The 26,635-nt window shown below is 38.5% G+C and overlaps 1 protein-coding gene across 8 annotated transcripts in view; it reads left to right on the top strand.

Annotated features, from left to right (window-relative positions):
• Positions 1 to 26,635, top strand: part of LOC141397528 (uncharacterized) — a 180,953-nt gene that overhangs the window by 53,394 nt on the left and 100,924 nt on the right. For 6 of the 8 annotated variants that reach the window (XM_073973937.1, XM_073973933.1, XM_073973939.1 and 3 more), the window contains exon 3: positions 13,397 to 13,433. The exons of the other annotated variants lie outside the window; for them this stretch is intronic. The gene's annotated coding sequence lies outside the window, so the exon portion shown is untranslated. The remainder of the gene's footprint in view (positions 1 to 13,396; positions 13,434 to 26,635) is intronic. 8 annotated transcript variants of the gene reach the window in all.

Here is a 26,635-nt window from a genome sequence, read left to right as displayed (position 1 = left end):
AAAGAGGAGCTATCACCACAATTTACTATATGCGATTGTTGGATGATGGACCCATACGGAATCTCCATGGTAATGATTAAACAACTAGATGAACCCGGCGAGTTTTTGAAAAGTGTCCTAATTTATTTATAGAATAGAAGGCCTCGTTAGAGGTCTTCTATAGAATAGAAAGACTCGTTAGGGGTCTTCTATAGAATGGAAGACCTCGTTAGGGGTCTTCTATAGAATAGAAGGCATCGTTAGAGGTATTCCAGAGAATAGAAGGCTTAGTTATAGGTCTTCTATAGAATAGAAGGCCACGTTAGAGGTCTTCTATAGAGTAGAAGGCCTCATTAGAGGTCTCCTATATAATAGAAGGCCTCATTAGAGGTCTTCTATAGAATATAAGGCTTAGTTAGAGGTCTTCTATAGAATATAAGGCTTAGTTAGAGGTCTCCTATAGAATAGAAGGCTTCGGTAGAGGTCTTCTATAGAATAAAAGGCTTCGTTAGAGGTCTTCTATTGAATAGAAGGCCTCTTTAGAGGTCTCATATCGACTAGAAGTCCTCTTCAGAGGTCTCATATCGACTAGAAGGCCTCGTTAGAAGTCTTCTATAGAATAGAAGGTCTCGTTAGAGGTCTTCTATAGAATAGAAGGCCTCATTAGAGGTCTTCTATAGAAGAGAAGGCCTCATTAGAGGTCTTCTATAGAATAGAAGGCTTAGTTAGAGGTCTTCTATAGAATAGAAGGCTTCGTTAGAGGTTTTCTATAGAATAGAAGGCTTCGTTAGAGGTCTTCTATAGAATAGAAGGCTTCGTTAGAGGTCTTCTATAGAATGGAAGGCTTCGTTAGAGGTCTTCTATAGAATGAAGGCATCGATACGGGTCTTCTATAGAATGGAAGGCCTCGTTAGAGATCTTCCAGAGAATAGAATGCTTCGTTAGAGGTCTTCTATAGAATAGAAGGCCTCCTTAGAGTTCTTCTATAGAATAGAAGGCTTCGTTAGAGGTTTCTATTGAATAGTATGCTTCGTTAGAGGTCTTCTATAGGACAGAAGGCCTTGTTAGAGGTCTTCTATGAATAGAAGGCCTTGTTATAGAATAGAAGGTATCTTTAGAGAAGGTCTTTAGAGGTATTTTATAAAGTGATAGGACCACGGTAGGGGGGTAGGCGCCGCCTGCAATGAAATTAAAAAGTGTTTCACCCATTAACATTGTACATAGTCCCCTTTGTGGTTGATGGCGATCGTCTTCTTATGCAACACATTTTATGAAACTTAAGAGAGAGTAGATTCAAAAAGATTTGATTATTTGTGGCACGTACTTGGAGCAAATTACATTATTTAATTTGACTGGGTGCCATGCCATAAACTCACATGATCTTCTTTGCTATGCTTATGATTTAAAGCCACGACGCAGTGTTGCTCACAAAAATCAACAAACGAAATAAAAGAAAGAAAGCGCGGAGAGTAATTTGACCCTGATGAAGGCTATGATGATCAAAGATGGCAAAGCTTTTTAAACTTTCAGCGCCACATATGCCGCCACTCAATTCGTTGCAGTGCAAGCATATAGTTAAATTAAATTGTGGAACGCATGATTGTCGAACTGTCTGCCGGCATCTTTGTCTATCTGTGTGTGTGGTTTGTTTAGGGAAGCTTAGAAAAACAATTTATTTTTGTTTTCTTTTTTCGCTTCTCTGGCATTGCTGTAATTTTCCTTATTTGTGATGATCATGGAGTTTGCTACCTACCACCAACCAACAAATGAGGAGAGTGCGATCTCCAGATTTGCTACAGACAACTATCAACATTTCAAGATCATGGCTGAACGCATTAATGACGCTTTTTATTTGGTTTGGTGTTTTTTATTTCTTTTTTCTGAAATTTCCAATCTGTTTTTCACGCCTTTCTGACATTTCCCAATTACTACCAGGGCGCCGCGCATGCCTGCGCCAACAGACTACCGCAAATGTCGAGGCTGATAGTTAGCTGATAGTTGCGGCAGCAAATTGTATTTTGTTGGCGTTGTGGCGTTGAAGCATTGCATGACAGTGGAATTGCGATAAGTAAAGCAATTGTCTCTATTTTTGTTTTATTTTACTCTGATTTTTTTGGAAAAGTAGTTTAAACTTTTCTTTTGTTCGCTTTTATGATTATAACTAAAGATGTGTTTATTTTGTAACAAACGCCTATTAAAGTAATGCGGAGGGCTGGGTATCAATCCAGCTAAAATAAGAAATACTTTGCATTTCCAGAATAGTTTCAAAATTGTTAAAATCATTGCCAAATCTAGATATGGTAGGAACTTCGTTTCTGGTTCTGGTTTCTCTGTGTACACTAGGGTTATGACTTTTTTACAACATCATAACCTGTGATGAGTTTGTACATAAGATTACATAAAATCTTAAATATAAGGTGATTCGGTGAAAAACCCTCACGCACAAAATGATTTTAAATTTAGAATTTATCAGAATGATGGACAATTTTGTTGAAGTCACTGTAAGCAGATATATAATTGAAAATAAACTTTAGAGCCACATGAGATAACCAAACTGACATAGCATTTGTTTCTCACTAATTTCTTTAATTTTGAGAATCATAATAATGTCGTAAACGCTTTTTTGAGGATATAAGTTTTTTTAACAAAAAAGAAAAAAATAAAAATTTATTCAAAGTGGTTTTTGCATGATCTTTTTCAATATATGAATGATATAAACGTTATTTTAGTTATTAGTAGGCTTAGAATTATTCATTCGTGCAAAGGGAAATATTTTTTGAGATTTTTTTCATACATTTTTTCAACAAAATATTTTTTTAAATCGATTTGTGCGTGAACTTTTTTATATTTCAATGGAATAAATGTTATTTTTGAGTTTTAGAGGCAAAAGTTCATTCACCCGTGCTACGGAAATCATTTTTGAGAAAAAAAAATCGAAAAGTCATAACCCTAGTGTACACACTGAAAAATTCAGCTTTCATAAAGGTCCATCAGACAGGTGAGTGGGTTTAGTGGTGCAGTTTAACAAAATCAACGTGTCATGCGGTGCCAATTCACATGCAGGACATATGTATGTTGGGTACTGTGCCATCAATTCGGGTGCAATACGGATTGCGGCAGCATCAACTGGATCTTAGTTGGGCTGAAACCATTCCTCTTTGCATTCGTAGCTGGCGTTTTTCTGCTTGCGATGGATGGGTCTCCAAGTACACCATGCTGTCTGTATCTTTCTACTGTCCAATCCTGCTTGATAGGCTCGATGATCTAGTGGTTCTCGTTTGTTCCTTTAGACCTATATTTCTCTCTAAGATCTCCCTGACGTGCGTGGGTGGGGGAAGCCTTTCCCCCATTGATTCTGACAGGAATGCTCACGACGATTCGTCTCCTAATGCATATGGTCAACTGGTGTTATGAGGAGGTACCCTCAGGGCGGCATTAATGCAGATGTCAACATTTTGCCACCACATAGCTCTAACATGTTCATACCACACTGGTGATGCATAGCTTACAACAGACCGGCCTTTTGTTTTGTAAGTGCACCCCAAATGACCCGGGCCAGCGAATGTGGATCTGGATCAAGACATCGTCAACCGTCGAGGTGGTAAACAGCGTGGCAGTGGATTTAGCCTTTCTAGGTGGTCTTCTTTCTACAGAAGATTCCTACGGTGGTCTTTTATTCTGTAGAAGACGCAAAACGTGGTCTTCTATTCTATAAAAGAATCCTACCGTAGCCTTATACTCTATAAAAGACCCGTACAATGGATTTCTGTTCTATGAAAGACTACCGTGACATTATATTCTATCGAAGAGCCTTATCCTGGTTTTCCATTTTATAGATTACCGTACCGTGGCCTTCTTTTCTAGAGAAGACCCCTACACGCAGAGAAAAAAATATGTTTGATCCAACAATATTCCAAGAGCAAAATATGTATTGTTAACATATTGTTGGATTCCTCATGTAGTATTGTAAATCCAAAAATAGTTTGTGTCAACTGAACAATATTTCTCTCTTTTCTTCGAAAATTTGTTTCTCTTCTCTCGCTATTCGATGCCGTGTTGAAAAAACAATTTTGGTGAGTTGTGGTGTGTTTGTATGACATGCTGCCTTTACCTTTGTTTTTGTGTGTATGTACTTGTGAGACTCTTGTTATACCCTCCACCATATGGAGGGTATAATTAAATTTGTCATTCCGTTTGTAACACATCGAAATATTCGTCGGAGACCCTATAAAGTATATATATTATTGATCAGCATAAAATTCTATGTCGATTTGACCATGTCCGTCTGTCCGTCCGTCCGTCCGTCAGTCCGTCCGTCAGTCTGTCTGTCTGTTGAAATCAAGATACAGCTCGCAATTTTAAAGATAGAGAGTCAAAATTTGGTACAGAAGTTTTTATTACTTGCAGGATGGTTCGTATTGAAAATGGGATATATCGGTCCACGTTTTGATATAGCCCCCATAGAACGGTACCTCCCGATTTTCGGTATTTTTAAGGTTTTAGCTTCATTATCCTACCAAAATGGCTGAAATTTGGTACGTAGTCCTCTTTGGCGGTATAAAATTTTCCCCGAGAATTTTGTCGGTATCGGTCCACACCTTCATATAGCCCCCATAGAACGGTACCTCCCGATTTTCGGTATTTTGAAGGTTTTAGCTTCATTATCCTACCGAAATAGCTGAAAATTGGTACGTAGTCTTCTTTAGGGGTATAAAACTTTACCCCAGAATTTTGTCGGTATCGGTCCACACCTTCATATAGCCCCCATAGAACGATACCTCCCAATTTTCGGTATTTTGAAGGTTTTAGCTTCATTATCACACCGAAATGGCTTAAATTTGGTACGTAGTCTACGTTGGTGGTATAAAACTTTCCCCCAGAACTTTGTTGGTATCGGTCCATGCCTTCATATAGCCCCCATAGAACGGTACCTCCCGATTTTCGGTATTTTGATCGTTGTGGCCTCAATATTCCACCGAAATGGCTGAAATTTGGTATTTAGACTTCGTTGGGGGTACTCAAACTTCCCCTTTAAATTTGTATAGGTATAGGTCCACGCCTTCATGGAAAGGTACCTCCCGATTTTTCGTATTTTGAAGGTTGTGTCTTCTATATTCCACTAAAAATGGCTGAAATTTGGTATTTAGTCTTCAATGTGATATAAAACTGTTCGCCAGAAATATGTCTGTACAGGTCCACGCTTTCATATTGCCCCATTTCTGACTAAAATTCGTCGGTATAGGTCCACGTTTCGATATAGCCCCCATAGAACGGTACCTCCCGATTTTCGTAATACTGAAGATAGTGACGTCAATATCCAACCGAAATGGCTGAAATTCGTTATTTCGTCTTCCAAGAGTTATAAAATATTCCAGAATAGTATTATCAGTATAGGTCCACGTCTTCCTATATCCCCATAGAAGCGTACTTCTTCATTTTCGGTATTTTTTAAGTTTTAGCCACATTCTCTTTCCGAAATATAGGAAATTTGGTATTTAGTCTTCTTTGAGCCTAAAAACTTTCCGTCAGAAATTTGTCGGTATAGATCGACGTTTTGAAATAGCCCCCATAGAATGGTGCCTCCATTGTTTTGCCGAAATTGCTGAAATTTAGTATTAAGTCTTCTTCATACACGAAAGGAAACTAATTATTCCATTTTACTTCAATACAACTTGTGGTGGAGGGTATAACAAGTTCGGCCCGGCCGAACTTAACGCTGTCCTTACTTGTTTTTATTTGTTTCTGTTTTGTTTCATTCTTTTTTCCTTTTCATGTTTGTTATGGTGTTTAATTATTCCTTATGTTGTGGTGGGTTCTTGTGGCTTTTTGTTTGTCTTTGTTGTCAGCCAATGCAGCAAACCATGTATTGTGTTCATCAATGATTGCAATATTATACGCGACATTTATATCAAAGTTATGCGAAAAGTGTATATGAGAAGTATATGCACTCAAATCAAAAATGTCTGGGCTGGTTTTCTGTATTGACAATACTTTTTGTAAACAAAATTAGATTATGATAGTTCCTACAATCGGTATTGTTAACGATTTTAACAATATTGCGGAAATTCGAAAGTTGTTTTTGTTTTCTATGTTTGGAACAAAAGATGGTATTTTTGGATTTGGATTACAATGTTTGAACAAAACAAATACATTTTTGGAACCAAAACATATATTTTTGTTCCAACAAAAGCGAAAAATATTTTTTCTCTGCGTGTACCGCGGCCTTCAATTCTATAGAAGACCATATCTTTTCTTTTCTATATAACAACCCTTCCGACGATTTTTATTCCATAGAAGGCCAAACAGTGGCATTCTTTTCTATAAAAGACCCCCACCGAGGACTCCAATTCTGCAGGAGACTTTACCGAGGAATTCTATTCTATATAGAAGACACCTACCGTGACGTTATATTCTATGGAACATCCCTACTGTGGCCTTCTATAGAAGACAAAATCGTGACCCCTACTCGGGCGTTTAGATCATTAGAAGACCATACCGTGGCCTTCAATTCTATAGAAGACCATGCCGAGGCCATTTTTTCTTCAAAATACCCCTACCTTGGCCTTCAATTCTATAGAAGACCCTACGGTGGACTTCTATTTTATAAAAGCTCCCTACGGTGGACTACTATTCTATAGAATACCGCTACGATGGACTTCTTTTCTATAGAAAACCCCTGCCGTGGACATCTATTCCATAGGAGACCCCTACGGAGGTCTTTTATTCTATGAAAGATCCGTACGGTGGACTTCTATTCTATTGAAGAACCTACTGTGGAGTTTTATTTTATAGAAGTTCCTTACGTTGGACTTTTATTCTATAGAAGACCTATACGGTGGATTTCTATTGTATAGAAGACACTTACGGTGGACTTCTATTCCATTCAGGACCCCTACGATAGACTTCTATTATAAATAAGACCCCTATCATAACATCTGTAAAAGCCCCTACGGGGGGGCTTCTACTCTACAGAAGACCCCTACGGTAGTTTTCCGTTTTATTGAAGACCCCTCGGGCGGTCTTCCAACCTACGGAGGTTTCCTTTTCTATAAAAGACCCCTACGGTGGACTTATATTCTATAGAAGACCCTTACTGTGGCGTTGTATTCTATAGAAGGCCCTTACGATGGACTTTTATTCTATAGAAGACCCCTAGGCGGTCTTCCAACCTACGATGGTCTTCTTTTCTATAAAAGACCCCTACGGTGGACTTCTATTCCATTGAAGACCCCTACGATAGACTTCTATTCTAAAGAATACCCTTATCGTAACATCTATTCTATAGAACACCCCTACGCTTGACAACTATTCTATAGAAGGTACTTACGTTGAAAATACTATATTCTACCGTGGCCTGTAACTCTATAGACCACTTCGGTGGTCTTCTCTAGAATACAATACTCCCACTGTGATCTTCTATATTTTAGAAGACTTCTACGGAGGTCTTCTATTTGACCCACACGGTCAATAGAAGACCCCTAACGTCTTGGCGTCTTACCTGAACATTTTTGACATACAAAGTATGTCAGTTACACGTGGTTATACACGGTGCGCCTGAACCAAATTTAAAAAGAAGGAGCTTACGCCTTTGGAAGTTGGAAACGGTATGTCCTGTCGAATGGGAAAAAACCTTAAAATTTGAACTTTTACCGCGATTTGTTTAAAAATCCCTCTATCAATTTTTCTTTTTTTTTTCAATTTTTTCATCTATGAACATTGCTGTTTCAGAATCCACAAAAAATGTCCAGGTGTTAACACCTATCTTTTAAAGTTAGTTCAGGTGCACCATGTAAAAAAATAACGATTTGGCGATTTTTGCTCAAATGACGATTTATTCTTATTTTGCTGATATGGCAATATTTGGGCTCTTTTTTGTTATGGCAACATCAAAAAAATTGTTGACGATTTTCCATACAAATAATCTAGCATACCTGCCCGTGTAGTCGTTTGCCCATTCAATCTATTTAAATACATTTATTTTTCAATTAGTGTCATAGAAACAATGCTAATGACAGATTACATTACCTGCAGTCCTCTAAATAGCGAACAATTAGATTAATGAATTTCGATTAATCCTAGATTTAGTTAATGCCGTGGAATTTACAGAAGTGGGACAGTTATTGGGAACAGACGATAACAATTTCAAAAACAAAACGAAACCAAACCAAATAACCTACCCAAACCAAAAATAAAATCCATGAAGACAACATACTTAATGTATGTATAAATATTCATATACATGTTTGGTATATAAGCGTTCTAAGTATATGTGTGTGTGGGTATTTGAACGTTGTGACCTAAAATATTTGACCATCTACAAACATTCCATTCCATTCATCCATCCATCCATGCACACAACATATAATTTTCTAATTACGTTGACGTACAATGTTTGCATGTTCAAAAAGGTAAGTTGTTCGGTTGTTAGTTCATTCATTGATTCCTCCACCTATGGCTAACCCAATAGACGGATAGACAGACAGGCAGACTATTTGACTATTTGTCAGTATGTCATGTCATTCCATTCATTGAGTTTTGTGTATTTTATGACTTTAGTTTATTTTTTGTTTCTATTTCCCGACCATATTAGAAGCTCGATGGCTAAAAACAAATTAAGGTCTCGACGTCACAACATAACAGCACTTGGGGGTGGGACTGATGGGACATCAATAACACCCATAAGACAGAAACACACACCGCATATGGAATCAATAAAAACACAAACTGTAGCATTTCCATAAAAAACCAAAGAAAAAAACCAATAACCTTCCATTATATAGAATTGTGGGCGTCTATTGTGGACACCTATTTAATAGAAGAATACTGTGGTGATTTATTCTACAGAAGAATCCAACCCTGGACTTCTATCCTGAAATCGTCTACTTTACTACTACTCTGAATATCTGCCAATCCATTGAAAACTTCTACGGTTATCTGCTACTCTGTAGAAGATTTCTACGTTGGTCTTTTATGGCATTGAACACTTCTGTGGTGGTCTGTTACGGTGGTCTTCTACTCTTACGGTTGTCTTATATTGTATGGAAGGCACATACGCTGGTCTTCCGTTCTATAGAAGACCCCTACTGAGGGTCTCCCATTCAATAGAAAACCCCTGCAGTGGTTTCCTATTCTATAGAAGACCCCATGATGGTTTCCTATTCAATAGAAAACCACTATGGTGGTCTCCTATTCTACAGAAGACCCCTACGGTGGTCTCCTATTCTATAGAAAAGCCCTACGGTGGTCTCCTATTCTATAGAAGACCCCCCGAAAATCTCCTATTCTATAGAAGACCCCTACGGTGCTCTCCTATTCTATAGTAGACCCCTACGGTGGTTTCCTATTCTATAGAAGACCACTATGGTGGTCTCATATTCTACAGAAGATCCCTACGGTGGTCTCCTATTCTACAGAAGACCCCTGCGGTAGTCTCTTATTCTATAGAAAATCCCTACGGTGGTCTCCTATTCTATAGAAGACCTCTACGGTGGTCTCCTATTCTATAGAAGCCCCCTACGGTTGTCTCCTATTCTATAGAAGACCACTACGTTGGTGTCCTATTCTATAGAACCCCCTACGGTGGTCTCCTATTCCATAAAAGACCCCCTACAGTAGTCTCCTATTCTATAGAAGACCCCTACGGTGGTCTCCTATTCTATAGAAGACCCCTACGGTGCTCTCCTATTCTATAGTAGACCCCTACGGTGGTTTCTTATTCTATAGAAGACCCCTATGGTGGTCTCATATTCTATAGAAGAACCCTACGGTGGTCTCCTATTTTATAGAAGACCCCTACGGTGGTCTCCTATTCTATAGAAGACCCCTACGGTGGTCTCCTATTCTATAGAAGACCCCTACGGTAGTCTCTTATTCTATAGAAAATCCCTACGGTGGTCTCCTATTCTATAGAAGACCCCTACGGTGGTCTCCTATTCTATACAAGTCCCCTACGGTGGTCTCCTATTCAATAGAAGACCCCTACGTTGGTGTCCTATTCTATAGAAGACCCCTACGGTGGTCTCCTATTCTATAGAAGACCCCCACGGTGGTCTCCTATTCTATAGAAGGCCCCTATGGTGCTCTCCTATTCTATAGAAGACCACTACGGTTCTCTACTATTCTATAAAAGACCACTACGGTGGTATCCTATTCTATAGAAGACCCCTACGGTGGTCTCCTATTCTAAAGAAGTCCCCTACGGTGGTCTCCTATTCTATAGAAGACCCCTACGGTTGTCTCCTATTCTATAGAAGACCCCTACGTTGGTGTCCTATTCTATAGAACCCCCTACGGTGGTCTACTATTCTTTAGAAGACCGCTACGGTGGTCTTCTAAACTATAGAAGACCCCTACGGTGATCTCCTATTCTACAGAATACCCCTACGGCGGTCTCCTATTCTATAAAAGATCCCTACGGTGGTCCGCTATTCTATAGAAGACCCCTACAGTGGTCTGCTGTTCTATAGAAGACCCTAACGGTGGTCTGCTGTTCTATAGAAGACACTATGGTGCTCCCCCTATGGTGACCTTTTATTCTATAGAAGACCCATACGGTGGTCTTCTTTTCTATAGAAGATCCCTACGTTGGTCTCCTATTCTATAGTAGATCCCTACTGGTTCTCCTATTCTATAGTAGACCCCTACAGGTTCTCCTATTCTACAGAAGACCCCAAGGGTGGTCTAATATTCTATTTAAGGCCCCTACTGTGGTCTCCTATTCTATAGACGACCACTACGGCAGCCTTCTATTCTATAGAAAGCACTTATTCTATGAAATACTTCTACGGTGGTCTTACCTACCACAGAATACCCCCATACTGGCCGTGTATTCTATAGAAGATCCCTTCGGTGCTCTTTTATTCTTCTAATATATAGAAGATCCCTACCTTAACCTCCTATTCTATAGAAGACCGCAACGGTGGCGTTCTCTTTTAAAGAAAACCCCTACGGCAGCTTTTTATTCTAAAGAAGTCTCTATGGTGGCCTTCTTTTCCATAGAAGACTCCTATGGTGGCCTTCTGTGTTGTAGAAGACCCTTATGGTGGCCTTCTCTTCTATAGAAGACCCCTACTGTCTTCTATAGAAGACCTCTACGGTGGGCTTCTATTCTATAGGAGACCTCTATGATGGTCTCCTATTTTATAGAAGAGCTCTACCGAAGCATTATATTCTATCAAAGACCTTTACCGCGGACTTCTATTCTGTAGAAGTACTTTACCCAGACTTCTACTGAGGCGTTCTATTTTATCGAAGATCTCTACCAAGGACTTTTATTATATCGAAGACCTCTATTCAGGCGTTCTATTTTATAGAAGACCTCTACCCAGAACTTCTATTCTATCGAAGACCTCTCTCGAGGACTTCTACAAAGGCTTTCTGTTCTACAGAATGCACTTATGCACGGTGGTCGAAAGGATTGATCTAGCGGCGCGAAATTCATAACTTGCAAACGAATTGAGATACGTCACTGAAATCTTGCACAAGTTCAGCTTGTACATGTGGATAATAATGGGCCAAATATGAACAATATCGGCTAATGTTTTCGTATAGCCCCCTTATAACGGTACCTTCCGATTTTCGGTATTTTGAGGATTTAAGCCACAATTTCGTAGCAAATTAGCTGTAATTTGGTACTTAGGGTTCCTAGTGATCACAAAATATTTCCACCAAAAATTATAAACATAGGTCCACGTTTTGATATAGCCCCCATGTAACCGAACCTCCCAATTTAAGGTATTTTGAATATCATGACCACATTTTTAATTCAACTTGGCTGTAATTTTGCATTCCGTGTTCTCACTGCGCACAAAATCTTCATGCAAAACATTTTCAACACGGATTTATGTTTCGATGTAGCCCCTTTTATGGTACCCCCGATTCGTTGAATTTTTACTTGTTATCCCATATTTAACAACATATTTAGCTATAATATGGTATTATAGTGTCTCCGGGGGTAGAACTCCTCCTTGCAAACATTTCTCAAGATAGGTCCATATTTTGATTTTGCTCCCATGCAAATGCACAGCTAAATTTGTATGAATTTCATACAAAATCCCTTATTTTAAAAGTGCAGTCATCAAAATATTTGCAAATATTTGCAGCCCCAATGTGGTTATTCAGTATCCAGAGAGTCCAATTTCATTCCCCAAAAATTAATCGGACCTAAGTTCGGCCAAGTTTACAAGATGCACTCTATGGAACAAGCGCGTACAACCCATAAAAACGCTAAAAAATTGAATTTTTTGAAAATGCATTGCTATATAACTAAGTACCTCCAGACCCCAAACTAATTTTTATAATTTAAATCATACCCTCTGCTATTAATTAAAAATATATCTTGTCTATTTTCATTACGAATTTATTTAACATTTAAACAAATATGAATTTAATTTTTTTGCAACAATTTTTTAAAATCTGATGCAACAAAAACTCTTGTGTTAATTTTCTCGTTTAGAGTTAAGCTTGATGATCTGAAATTATTTGCAAGTGAAAAAGGAAAGCCATGGACTCGAACCCACATAGTCACCAAATTACGTTACCTGGTTTCATTGGTGGTAAAGCAAATCTTCGGACGTATCGACTATGTAATGGCTTCTCTGTCCTAGAACTTATCGTTTTTCAAATGCAAATGTGTTTTTGTACATTAACGCTTAACTCTAAACGAGAAAATTAACAAAAATCATTAAAAATGATCTTCGCCCTAAAAAGGCAAAAATTTCAAAAAATAAAAAAGCCCGGCTGGGATTTGAACTCACGTCCTTGAAAAACATATCAAAAAATGTTGTCATGGCGTGTTAGCGTTCAAAGCCAAAACTCGTAACTTCAAAGTCAGCGCAAAAAGCGTTTGTCGTGAAGAAAATACATTTCTGTGGCCAAGTATCCGCGTTAATGTACAAAAACACATTTGCATTTGAAAAACGATAAGTTCTAGGACAGAGAAGCCATTACATAGTCGATACGTCCGAAGATTTGCTTTACCACCAATGAAACCAGGTAACGTAATTTAGTGACTATGTGGGTTCGAGTCCTTGGCTTTCCTTTTTCACTTGCAAATAATTTCAGATCATCAAGCTTAACTCTAAACGAGAAAATTAACAAAAATCATTAAAAATGATCTTCGCCCTAAAAAGGCAAAAATTTCAAAAAAACTCTTGTATTTGATAGTGAATAACTGAGTGAATATTTACAACAACAAAAATGAAAAAACAAAACCTTTGTCTGCAAAGTGTCTGTAATCGATACAATGGAAAATATTTCGCAATTTTATAGTTCGATTTTTTGACTTTCGCGCAGCTAGATCAGTGGTTTCGACCAGTGTGCTATGGTAGCATTCAATACTATAGAAGACTCCTTCGGTGGCCTTTTATTCTGATCTGTAATGTTTTAATTGTTTTTATTCCTCTTTTTTCATTTTCAGATTTCTTTTAAAAATTCAATAAAATGATAATATAAAGGTAAGTCCCAGTACTATAAGTTCGTATTATCATAAAGAAAACTAGACTAGCTAGAGCCTTGATTAATCCGTAATTTAGCCTATAATTGGAAGTGCACGATTTTCAATTTGATTTTCAAATAAAATGCAGGTTGTTTACATCATCACCCCAGTCAGTCATTTGGCTGGCCTGTTGAAAAATTTTATACGAGTGAAAGGTATTGTTTGAGAACACAGGTGTGCCAACAGGCATTGTTCTGCTAGCATTCCGTCCTTTGTGTCTCTCTCTCTCTTCTGCTATGGAAGCAGCTATAGAAACAACTTTTTAACAGGTAACACCCCTTAATCTTCTCAGAATTATTCTGAAAACAAAAACAGTAGCAAATTTTTAAAACGTTCCATATTAAATATTTATAACGGAAAGTTGTTTTAGTTGTTGTCGTTGTCTTTCCGTTTGTCTCTTTTTTCCACAAACGTTTTGATTTACAAAACGACGTACAGCAGCAGCAACAACCACGGTATTTCTGAAATTGCTGTCTCTGCTGCAAAAAAACGTTTCTATTTTAGAATTTGTTCTGCTCACTCACTCAACTGACGTAGAATGCAACTGAAAATAATTGCTAACCGTCAAATGTTTAATTGTTTGCCATGAACAAAAATGTACTTAAATTATGATTTGTGTTCAACATATTTTTCCAATGCCATAAGCAGAACAAATTTTTGTAGGTCAAAATTTTGAAAAACAAATTTGGAATAAAATTGTTTTTTATTGAAAGAGGGGTAATATTTAGAAAGGGAGGGGGGGGGGGGGGGTGATATTTAGAATGGAATTTTATGTTAGCGTTATTTAATACTTAATGCTAAGAAAAAAATCTGCGAAGTAGCCATACAGATTTTGTTCAACAAGTTTGTAGGTCCTCAGGACCTCAAATTAAATAAATATGTCTTCCCTGACGACATAGAACACATATCAAATTCCATCCTAACAGTTTTTTTATTTCGATTTTACATCTCTTACTGGTTGTCCTTTTCGAAGATATCTTCCGAATAAGCCCTTGAAGTTAGCAATTTGTGAATCTCGTCTAAAAAATGAGATTCTGATTTCTTACCACAATCTTGTTAAATTTTTTGGAAGTTGTACAGTGTCAACGGCTCTTTTCAATAAACCCCATTCAAAACTTAGGTTACGTCAGGGGATGTGTAGCCACTTGTGGGACTAAACCGCAGGGAGACCTTTCAACGGGCCCTTTCAATAAATCCCATTTCCATCGAGTTACACTTATACCCGCGGACCACTGGCGCAGCATGTATTCAACATGGTTTCTTTATATGCATCCCAAGTACTCGTACTGCCGGAGGACCTTGTTCCTATAGCTCAGCTTGTCGCTGATAGCTGTGGCATGCGGGGACGACGTGAACATGCTGTCGAATGTGACCCCTAGAATCTTGGGATAGTTGGGTGTCTGAATTCTGCTACCATTGACCATGACGTCCAACGCAGTATTCACCTCTGCCGTTCATGTGCGAACAGGGTGGCCGCAAATTTAGTGGCGGATATTTGCATATTCCATGCGTGCAAATGTGTGGTAAGATCAGCCCAATAGGAGTTCATTCTTTCACAAATGACATCAGGTAAGGTACCTGACGCCAAAGGCGTACAATCATCTGTATTTTTTACGATCCCAATGCCATCTGGAGGGTGCGGAATACATGAGTGATAGAGGTTAAACAGTTCCGGAGATATAGCACCACCTTGGGGCACTCTCTGTTTCAAACGAATTGCTCTGTTTAAGTCGTCGATTAATATGTGTGGAAATGGCGTGCAGTGCTGTTGTCGAGCTGTGCTGCTACGGTGATAATCGGCAACTGGATAGCTATTTCTTACACTGGTCTAAATCCTCAAGGGTCTTTGCTATGGGCCACAAAATCAATGTATTATTCGCCTTTGCTGGCATCATTGCCAGGCTTCAGTAGCGGGACCACCCTGCACAATTTCCAAACTTCGGTAACGACGTGGGTACTAGTGGCGACTTTAGTGAGCTACTCGACTCCCGGCTCATCTAGCTGTTAGAGCATATTCGCAACATCATCCAATGTAAATGTCGGTGTTTCTTCCTCGACAGGAAGAGATCTGATGCGACGTAGTCTGTTCTTTTCGCACTGTCACTGCCGAGGTGTTCAACAGATAGTCGATTGAAATTACTTGCGCACCACTTCTAATTAGTCAGTATAACGTCGCCAAACGTGACTATCTTCCTTCTTTCCAGGGTTCGAGAGGGACTTAACCGTTGCCCATAATTCACATATTCCGGCTAAAATGTTGCAACTCTTCAGTTGATTTAACCACTTGTTCCGTTTATTAACTGTTAACATTCAGTGTCAGCTCAAAAAGTGCGGCGTTCAGAGGTGATGAAATCGGGCGGCGTGCTGATGGAGAATACTATGTGTAGATGGTCTGATCCATGAGAAACTACGGGTTGTCAGACAAGGTGACACGATGATCATGTCTTTCTCCGCTAATTGTGGTAGGGCATCCTCATTGACCGTACAAAACGTAGGGCTATCAATCTGATCCGTCTGCACTATATTCCTCTGGACGTTTCCAAGGACCGAATGCCACTACTCATTAAAGTCCCCACAAAACCAGACAGTAATGATCTTCTAAAAGCGGGATAATGTTGGGCATATAACGTGGATTTCTGCTATTTATCGGCTACCCCCATACATTCCATGCACAGGTGATGAGGGATAGATCTGTATTGAACATACTGGTGCAAGAGGAAAAATAGTCCCCCACATCCACCTCTGGTGCGATCCTTCCTGTATACGTCACAACGCTGTTAGCTGCAGTTGTTGTTGAGCTTGTTTTCCTGCAACGCCACGACAATGATATTCTAGCGACTCATGAAATCCACTATTTCCTCGATCTTACCTCGGAGTCTATTGCAATTAAATTGCAAAAAGGATGCATTTTCAGGGGATTGGAACAACAACGGCTGGTTTTAAGTGCTGCATGCGCGGCTGCTGCTGAGGGGAATGCGGGGAAGTCGCAAGATCAGATTACGACGACTCACCTGTGGGCTGGGGTTACGTAGCTTGCAGCAACATAGTCCCAGCGGTAGTCCCTCGCATGGACAATTCCAGAACAAACCCTGAGATGCACCCACTCCCTACATCTATTGCATCTCACCGAACCTTAAGTGCGGCGGATGCGGACGTGACAAAACCGAACACATATAAATTTGTACTGGGTTTTTGATGTTCCTGGTAACATAGATTCATGTTACCGATACTAGTTTTATCATTTGTTAGAGATATTTTCCACAAAATTTCCTCAGGTACAAAATCGGATAGGAGAAACAACAGTGTTCTAGTTCTGGTTACTTTTAATAGTTAAATTGATGTCGAAGTGGATTTACCTGGTCCTTCGTTATAGTCTAATAATGGTGCACGGTCTATTTGAGCTAGATTTTGCTGATACCATAGATTCTTGTATGTAGCACCAGTCTCCTCTTTCGCGAGATAGATATTCTATCAAACTTCCTCCTCGACCATTATCTTCGCTTAACCGTAAGCGTCAGAACCATTCCATTTGCCTTTCGTTCTGATCATCTATAGTGCTTAAATTGAACTTAAGAAGCTCGTTTTTCAGGAGGAAGATTATATTAAAACAGATTAAGAGTCGTATACCCTCCACCATAAAATATTCTTAATTAAAATGGAACAATTAGTTTCCTTTCCTCTCTTAAATTTTAGATGTAAACAATTTTCGACCACGGATACGCCACTAATCTAAAAAAATGTGTTCATCCAGGTGAAAAGTACCACCAATGGGGCTACATCAAACCTATCCTGAAAATTTTTAGTAAAAAGTGCAGAGGTATCGTGACCACTGAGAACCTCAAAAGTCAAATTACAGCTAGTACGAATAAAAATAGTAGATAAAACCCTCAAAATACTGAAAATCGGGAAGTACTGTTATATGGGGACTATACCTAAACATGGACCTATGTTGACAGGTTTTGGTGGAGTAGTGTTGTGTCCCCTAAGAATCTTAAATGTCAAATTACGGCTAGTTCGGATAAAAATAGAAGCTAAAACCCTCAAAATACCGGAAATCGGGAGGTACCATTATATGAGGGAAGGTACCGTTATATGGGGGCTATACCTGATCATGGACCTATGCTGACAATTTTTGGTGAGGAAGTCTTGTGACCCCTAAGAACCTCAAATGTCAAATTACAGCTAGCTAAAACCCTCAAAATACCGAAAATCGGAAGGAAATGAGGAAGTGAACATTGACCTATGTTGACAGTTTTTGGTGAAGAAGTGATGTGATCTCTAAGAACCTTAAATGTCAAATTACAGCTAGTTCGGTTAATAATTATAGCTAAAAAGCTCAAAATACCGAAAATTGGGAGGTACCGTTAAATAGGGGCTATACCTAAACATGGACCTATGTTCACAATTTTTGGTGAAGTAGTGCTATGACCCCTAAAAACCTCAAACGTCAAAAAATGTTGACAATTTTTGGTAAGGAAGTGATGTGACCCCTAAGAACGTCGAATGTCAAATTACAGCTAGTTCGGATAAAAATAGTAGCTAAAACCCTCAATATACCGAAAATCGGGAGGTACCGCTATATGGGGGCTATGCCTAAACATGTACCTATGTTGACAGTTTTGATGAAGAAGTGCTGTGACTCTTAAGAACCTCAAATTTCAAATTACAGCTAGTTTGGTTTAAAAAATGTAAGTAAAATCCGCAAAGCACCGGAAATCGGGAGGTACCGTTATATGGGGGCTGCACCTAAACATGGCCCTAAGTTAACAATTTTTGGCGAGGAAGTGCTGTGATCCCTAAGAACCTCAGATTCCAAATTACAGCTAGTTCGAATAAAAATAATAGTTAAAACCCTCAAAATACCGAAAATCGGGAGGTGTCGTTATATGAGGGTTATACCTAATCATGGACCTATGTTGACAGTTTTTGGTGGAGTAGTGTTGTGTCCCCTAAGAATCTTTAATGTCAAATTACAGCAAGTTCGGTTAATAATTGTATCTAAACCCTTAAAAATACCCATTATATGGGTTCTATACCAAAAAATGGGTCGATATAGCCCATCTTCGAACTTGACCTGCTTATGGAAAAAAATAATCGGATAATCGGAAAAAATATAGTTCGGATAAAAATAGTAGCTAAAACCCTCAAAATACCGAATATTGGGAGGTACTGTTATATGGGGGCTATACATAAACATGGACCTATATTGACAGTATTTTGGTGAAGAAGTGCTGTGACCCCTAAGAACCTCAAATGTCAAATAACAGCTAGTTCGGAAAAAATAGTAGCTAAAACTCTAAAAATATCGAAAATCGGGAGGTACCGTTATATGGGTGCTATAACAAAAAATGGGTCGATATAGCCCCTAAAAATGGGTCGATATAGCCCATCTTCGAACTTAACCTGCCTATGGAAAAAGATAATCGGGTGCAAAAATCTAGCCCTTTAGCTCGAGTTTTGCGGACGCTAGAGTGATTACAACAGCTCGAGTTTTGCGGACGCTAGAGTGATTACAACAGACGACAAGGTTAGATAAATATATAATTGTTCCACAAACATCCCTTTATGCTGATAAAGAATATATGTATGTAGATACATACTTTATAGGGTCGCAAATGATTATTTCAATGTGTTACAAACGGAAAAACAAACTTAATATACCCTCCATACTATGGTGGAGGGTATAAAAATTTTTCAGATGTGGTTATTCTTCTCAGTAATGCTTTCGAACTGATTTCTGACCCTTTCCTTCCTGTGATATATGTACTCGTATTTATCAGTTTATGTGACTCTCAATTTCCGAATAAAAGAAAAAAACTACATAATCTTGCTCAAAGGTGTACAATGTTTACATTACATATCATGTCACACTTCTTTTATCCACACTTATGTATGAGCGAGTGGGTATTTGTGCACCATAAAAGAAAGTGAAAATTGATATGTATGGTGTAGATGCCAAGGCTGACAGGCAGACGAGCAAACATAAGAAGATTAATTGTCGTACTTCATTTGTGCCATCAGTTGGTAGATGTTGGCTGGCGGTTAGCAGCTGCATCTGTGAAAACAAGGGCACGTGTGAGATTTTTTTAGGGTATGAAAGTGAAACAAACAACGAAAGTGTTACAGAAAGGATTTCTCACAGTCAGCAACTACAAATGTGCATCGGAAATTTATTTTGTCGAATACAAAGCAAACAATTTAGTTGGAGTCACTTTCTTCAAAGAGGAGGGTGGTGGAGGCCGAACAGAAGATATTTAAAAACATTTCACTTTTTTTAAAGTTAAAGTTAAAGAAATCACAATGAAAGAATTTTTCTTATATTTTATTATTTTAATAGAAGTAACTCGGAATAATACAATATAGCTTTAAAGTATAAAAAGTATTAAGGAACTTCTCACAGAGAGAATTTATAAAAAAATCAAATAGTTTCTTTGAAAATATCCAATGAAAATATGGTAAGGCCTATTAACCCCGTAATTTGTACTGAGAAGTCAGACTATGCCAATACATAATTATATAAATCTGTATTTCGAATTTTCTCACACCACAAGGTATTTCAAAAACTTAAACCCTTTGTTCATATGCAGATTTATTGTCAAACAATCATCCAATTGATGAACAAACGTATTTTTATTATTTAAATGTTATTGCCGATTAACAATTTTATAACTTTTTTAAGCTTAACATTAGCTTTGATTTAAATAGCCCATTAAAAGGAATACAGAAAAAACGTGCTTATGCTGCACACACATTCAGATCGAAGTACGAGTATGCCCCATTTATTCAATTTCCACTCAATGGCTATGACTCATTCTCTAGAATGCCCATTTATTTGAATAATTTTTGGCACGAAATCCGAACTTGAAACAAAAAAACCAAACGGGTTGTTTGAAGACAAAACCTCAAAGAGAAGCCAAATAAATTTTAGTTTGGCTGTTTTGTGGGCTTTTTAATATTCAGTTCACAAAAAGAACACTATTCTTTTATGTTGACTATTCTATTTGATTTTGTTTTGGATATTTAATGGAAAGGTGTGTTTTTTTGCACAACGACCTTGTCCGTATAAATTTCTATAGAAAACTTTCATTTTGTTTAATTTATTGAAGACACAACGAGACCTAATTGGAACGAATATCGAATAAAATTTAAAGCTGGTTTAAAAATAAATCTTTTCAGAAGGATATTAAAATACAGAAAAGTTAATTAGCTCTATCTTTTGAAAACATTATTTCCCACGAGTATTCCAGAATTGACAAGGGGAGAAGTCTTTATAGCGAAGAGAAAAAATCAGATTTTTTAGTTCAAAGCCATGAGACTTCCTTCTCATCTGTACAATGGAAGGAAGGGGTATTTTATAAAATAGAAGACCACCGTATGGGCCTTATCCGACTCATCAAACTCGTAGGGGTCTTCTATAGGCAAAAAAAAAAATCACCATAAGGGTATTCTATAGAATAGAAGATCACTTTAGGGATTTTCTGTAGAATATGTGATCATTGTAGGGGTCTTCTATAGAATACAAATCTACTGTAGAGAACTTCTAAAGTATAGAAGGCATCCGACCTCTACGGAATAGACCTCCGTAGGTGTCTTCTAGAGAATAGAAGAAGAAAAATAGAAGACCGGCCTAAATGTCTTCTATAGAACAGAAAACCGTTTTAAGAGTCTTATATAGAACAGAAGACCGTCGTAAGAGTCTTATATAGTATATAACACCACCGTAGAGTTTTCTATAGCATATAAGACCACCGTAGGAGTCTTGTATAGCACAGAGGACCATCCTAGTCGTCCTCTACTGCATATAAGACCACAGTAGGATTCTTCTATAGCATAGAAAACCACCGTAGAGTTTTCTATAGTATAGAAGACCACTGTAGGAGTCTTGTATAGCATAGAGGACCACCCTAGTCGTCCTCTACTGCATAGAAGACCTCAATAGGATTCTTCTACAGCATAGAAGACCACCGTAGGAGACCACAGTAGGATTCTTCTATAGCATAGAAGACCACCGTAGGAGTCTTGTATAGCATAGAAGACCACCCTAGTCGTCCTCTACTGCATAGAAAACTACAGTCGGATTCTTCTATAGCATATAAGACCACCGTATGAGTTTTCTATAGCATAGAAGACCACCATAGGAGTCTTGTATAGCACAGAGGACCACCCTAGTCGTCCTCTACTGTACCGCAGTAGGATTCTTCTATAGCATAGAAAACCACCGTAGGAGACCACAGTAGGATTCTTCTATAGCATAGAAGGCCACCGTAGGAGTTTTCTATAGCATAGCAGAGCACCGTAGGAGTCTTGTATAGCATAGAGGACCAACCTAGTCGTCCTCTACTGCATAGGATTCTTCTATAGCATATAAGACCACCGTATGAGTTTTCTATATCATAGAAGACCACCGTAGGAGTTTTCTATAGCATAGAAGACCACCGTAGGAGTCTTGTATAGCACAGAGGACCACCGTAGTCGTCCTCTACTGCATATAAGACCGCAGTAGGATTCTTCTGTAGCATAGAAAACCACCGTATGCGTTTTCTATAGCATACTAGACCACCGTAGGGGTCTTGTATAGCACAGAGGACCACCCTAGTCGTCCTCTACTGCATAGAAGACTACAGTAGGATTCTTCTATAGCATATAAGACCACCGTATGAGTTTTCTATATCATAGAAGACCATTCTTCGAAAGATCTATGGACCAATCTGCGTTGACGGTGAATATCGACGTCGCATGAACCACGAGCTGTATCTGCTATACAACGACATGAATATTGTTAAACGTATCGAGATGCAGCGATTGCGTTGGCTAGGCCATATCATAAGAATGAGCGATGATGAACCCGCTAAAAAGGCGTATGAATACATGCCACATGGCGGTGCACGCAGAATTGGCAGGCCAAGGAATAGATGGCGCAAACAAGTGGATGATGAGATGACAAGGCGCGGTATTCCAGTGTGCAAAGCAACAAATAGAGAGGAATGGAGATCTCTTCTTAGTTCGGCCTATAGAACAAATGTTCTGTAATGGGCCAGCTAAGTAAGTAAGTAAGAAGACCACCGTAGGAGTCTTGTATAGCACAGAGGACCACCCTAGTCGTCCTCTACTGCATATAAGACCGCAGTAGGATACTTCTATAGCATAGAAAACCGCCGTACGAGTTTTTTCTAGCATAGCAGACCACCGTAGGAGTCTTGTATAGCACAGAGGACCACCCTAGTCGTCCTCTACTGCATAGACTACCACAGTAGGATTCTTCTATAGCAGATAAGACCACCGTAGAGTTTTCTATAGCATATAAGACCACCGTAGAGTTTTCTATAGCATATAAGACCACCGTAGAGTTTTTCGTAGCATAGAAGACCACCGTAAAAGTCTTGTATAGCACAGAGGACCACCCTTGTCGTCCTCTACTGCATATAAGACCGCAGTAGGATACTTCTATAGCATAGAAGACCACCGTACGAGTTTTTTCTAGCATAGCAGACCACCGTAGGAGTCTTGTATAGCACAGAGGACCACCCTAGTCGTCCTCTACTGCATAGACTACCACAGTAGGATTCTTCTATAGCAGATAAGACCACCGTAGAGTTTTCTATAGCATATAAGACCACCGTAGAGTTTTTCGTAGCATAGAAGACCACCGTAAAAGTCTTGTATAGCACAGAGGACCACCCTTGTCGTCCTCTACTGCATATAAGACCGCAGTAGGATACTTCTATAGCATAGAAAACCGCTGTATGCGTTTTCTATAGCATACTAGACCACCGTAGGGGTCTTGTACAGCACAGAGGACCACCCTAGTCGTCCTCTACTGCATAAAAGACCATAGTAGGATTCTTCTATAGCATAGAAGACGACCGCAGGAGTTTTCTATAGCATAGAAGAACATCGTAGGAGTTTTCTATAGCATAGAAGCCCACCGTAGGAGTCTTCTACAACATAGAAGACCACCGTAGGAGTTTTCTACAACATAGAAGACCACTGTAGGAGTTTTGCATAGCATAGAAGACCACCCTAGTCGTCATCTATTGCATAGAAGACCACAGTAGGATTCTTCTATAGGATAGAAGACCACAGTAGGAGTTTTCTATAACATAGAAGACCACAGTAGGATTTTTCTATAGCATAGGGGGCCACCGTAGGAGTCTTGTATATCATAGTCGTCCTCTATTGCATAGAAGATTATTCTATAGGACAGAATACCATGGAAGGATTCTTCTAATCTTCTATAGAATAAAAGACCACCATAGGTGTCTTCCGTAGAGGTCTTCCATAGACTAGAGACCAGCATAGGGATCTTCCATAAAATGGAAGACCACCGTATGGGCCTTCTCTAGACTAGAAGACTCCCGTATGGACCTTCTATGGAACAGAGGACTATCGTAGGAGTCTTCTACAGAATAAAAGACCACTGTAGGGGTCTTCTATAGACTATAAGACCACTTTAGTGCTCCTCCGTTACGTCTTCTACAGAATAGCCTATGTGAATCGAAACTTTCATCTACGGACAGATCGAATATATTTAGTGTCTTTTCAGAATTTTGTGGTCCTCTTTGGACATTTGAACTTGCCGACAAAAATTTGGGTTCGGATTAAAGTTCCAAAGTGTTGCGGAGGAGGTACTTAAAGGAATGGACCGACATAGTCAATTATGGAAGTGGATCTTTTTCTAGAATCATATATTTTTGCTAAATATCGGATCCACTAGTCATTTCAGTGGGTCCAGTATGCCAGTAAGCATGGACTTGTCCACATATAACATAATATAGCTGTAAACAGGACCACAATGAACAGCATCGATATTCATTTCCAAAGGATCTTCGAACAGACCGTAAACTGCACTTAGACACAAATGTTGAACTTTTGTGGGGGAGGTACCATAAAGAGAAGATCGATATCGACCATTTTAGAAGTTAATCTAAATTTGGACAAAATATTAAAAGATCCAAAGTTTAGACCATTTTTTTAAATATTGGGTGGAAGTACCAAAAGTTGTAGACCGGTAATGCCCATCTTCGAACTAAAACTAAGTTTGGACAAAGTATGGCGAAGGCCAAATTTTGGGTCAAATCGGTTGATCAGTTCGAGAGTTATAGTGCTCTCTTAGTGACCACATATGGTGACATAGGCATATTTACACCTTTTGGGCTATTTGCTCATGAAGTATGGACTTGCCTATGAAAAAACTTTTAACGTCGTAATTGAGGCAGCGAATGCAAGTTGCTTCAACAGAAATCAAAGTGATTCGAGAGCAGGTCTTTGGACAAAATATTACTAAGGCCAAATTTTGGACCGATAGGTAGATTCTTGATAGTTATCTTGCGCTCCAATCACCACGGTATCATAAGGGTTATTTGCATCTCTCAAGCTATTTCCTCAGGAAGTATGGACTTGCCCCCTAATGAAACTTGTACCGTCGTATGGGGACGGTGAATACAATTTGTTTCAAAGTACAGGTCGCACTTATTGTCCGATTCCAACAAAATTTGGGGAAGATAATTTTTTGGACCAAAGGACGAACACGATTTATTTTGGTAAAAATCGGTTTAGGTTTGAATATAGCTTCCATATATATTTTCGTCCGACTTTAGGTATTTAGTGCACCAATCAGGCTATGTATGCCCAATATTGATGAAATTTTATATATGTGACGAAATTAGGACTAGAAAAAAGTTTGCTAAATAATATCGAATTAGATTCAGATTTGGATATAGCTCCCATTTATATTTTCACCCTATTATAGGTATTTCGTGCACCAGTCACGCGAAATTTGAAATGTGTGACGGAATTAGCTCTAGAATGAATTTTGCAAAATTATATTGAAATTGGTTCAGATTTAGATATAGATCCCATATATATTTTCGCCCGATTTCAGGTATTTGGTGCACCAATGCTATATATGTTCGGTTTTTATGAAATTTGAAATGTGTGACGGAATCATGTGTAGAAAAAAGTTTGCCAAATTATATTGAAATCGGTTCAGAGTTGGATATAGCTCCCATTTATATTTTCGCCCGATTTTATGTATTTGGTGCTCCATACACACTATATATGTCCGATTTCAATGAAATTTGGAACGTGTGACTGAATTCGGTCTACAAATAAATGTGCCAAATTATATCGAAATCTGTTCAGATTTGTATATAGCTATCATAACAATTTTCACCCAATTTCACGTATTTGCTGCACCAAACACCATATATCTCTCCAAGTTTGATGAAATTTGAAGTGTGTGACGGAAATTGGTCTAGTAATAAGTGTAGCATAAAAATAATATAATTGTTCCACAAACGTCCCAGGCGGGACAGGGGAGACTTCTCTCATATAAATGAGTGCACCCCGATTCATATTAGCTCAGTGATATGGGACCTACACACGGTGCTCTTGAATCAAATTTAAATGGAAGGTGCTTACACCTGGGAAGTTTTTGCGGATTCTGAAACTACAATGTTCATAGATTAGAAAAATCAAAAAACAAAAAATCGCCGGAGCGCTTTTTAAATAAATCGCGATTCAAGTTGACATTTTTAGGGGTTGTTTAGGTTTTTGCGATTGTGCTTGGAAACCGCAAGTATCACATAGTCGGCCCCCTCCCGACTACAGCCTTTGCTCACTTGCTGTAAAATTCTTTTTTATTTATTTATTTTTTTTTGTACTGACCGCCCCCCCCATCCCGTTGTGCTTTTTCTAACCTGTTTTTTCCCTAGGTTCTTCCACACCTTCACTATTTTTCGTTAACGCAATAAAATATTATCATATCATTTCATATATTTAGTATGTTTGTATGTCAGCTGATAAATAAAATAGATTTTTACACACAACCATACCAAAATCTAAACAGGTGATAAATATTAACCCAAATACGATAATCTACAACAAAAATGCAAAACAATAAATAATAATAAAATATTGTATTGTAGTTTAAAAATAATATTGTAATACAATTTATGAAAGCAACTACAAAAACGAATGGTCTACTTTACAAATATTTGAAATTTATGACCATTTATTGTTGCTGTTTGCTTAGCCCCGGCTAGCTTCTTCTTCTAATCTTGGCCATTACACAAAGCCAAATTACCACCAAAAGTAAACAAATGGGGAGAAAATTATTCTGACCATTTAGACGTTGAAATTGTTTTCTCCATTTGCTGAATT

Source organism: Musca autumnalis, unplaced genomic scaffold (genome assembly GCF_047663935.1).
Source record: "Musca autumnalis isolate F117 unplaced genomic scaffold, ASM4766393v1 scaffold_3, whole genome shotgun sequence".
In the NCBI taxonomy this organism is placed as follows: Eukaryota; Metazoa; Arthropoda; class Insecta; order Diptera; family Muscidae; genus Musca; species Musca autumnalis.
This window is presented reverse-complemented; position numbering and strand designations above follow the sequence as displayed.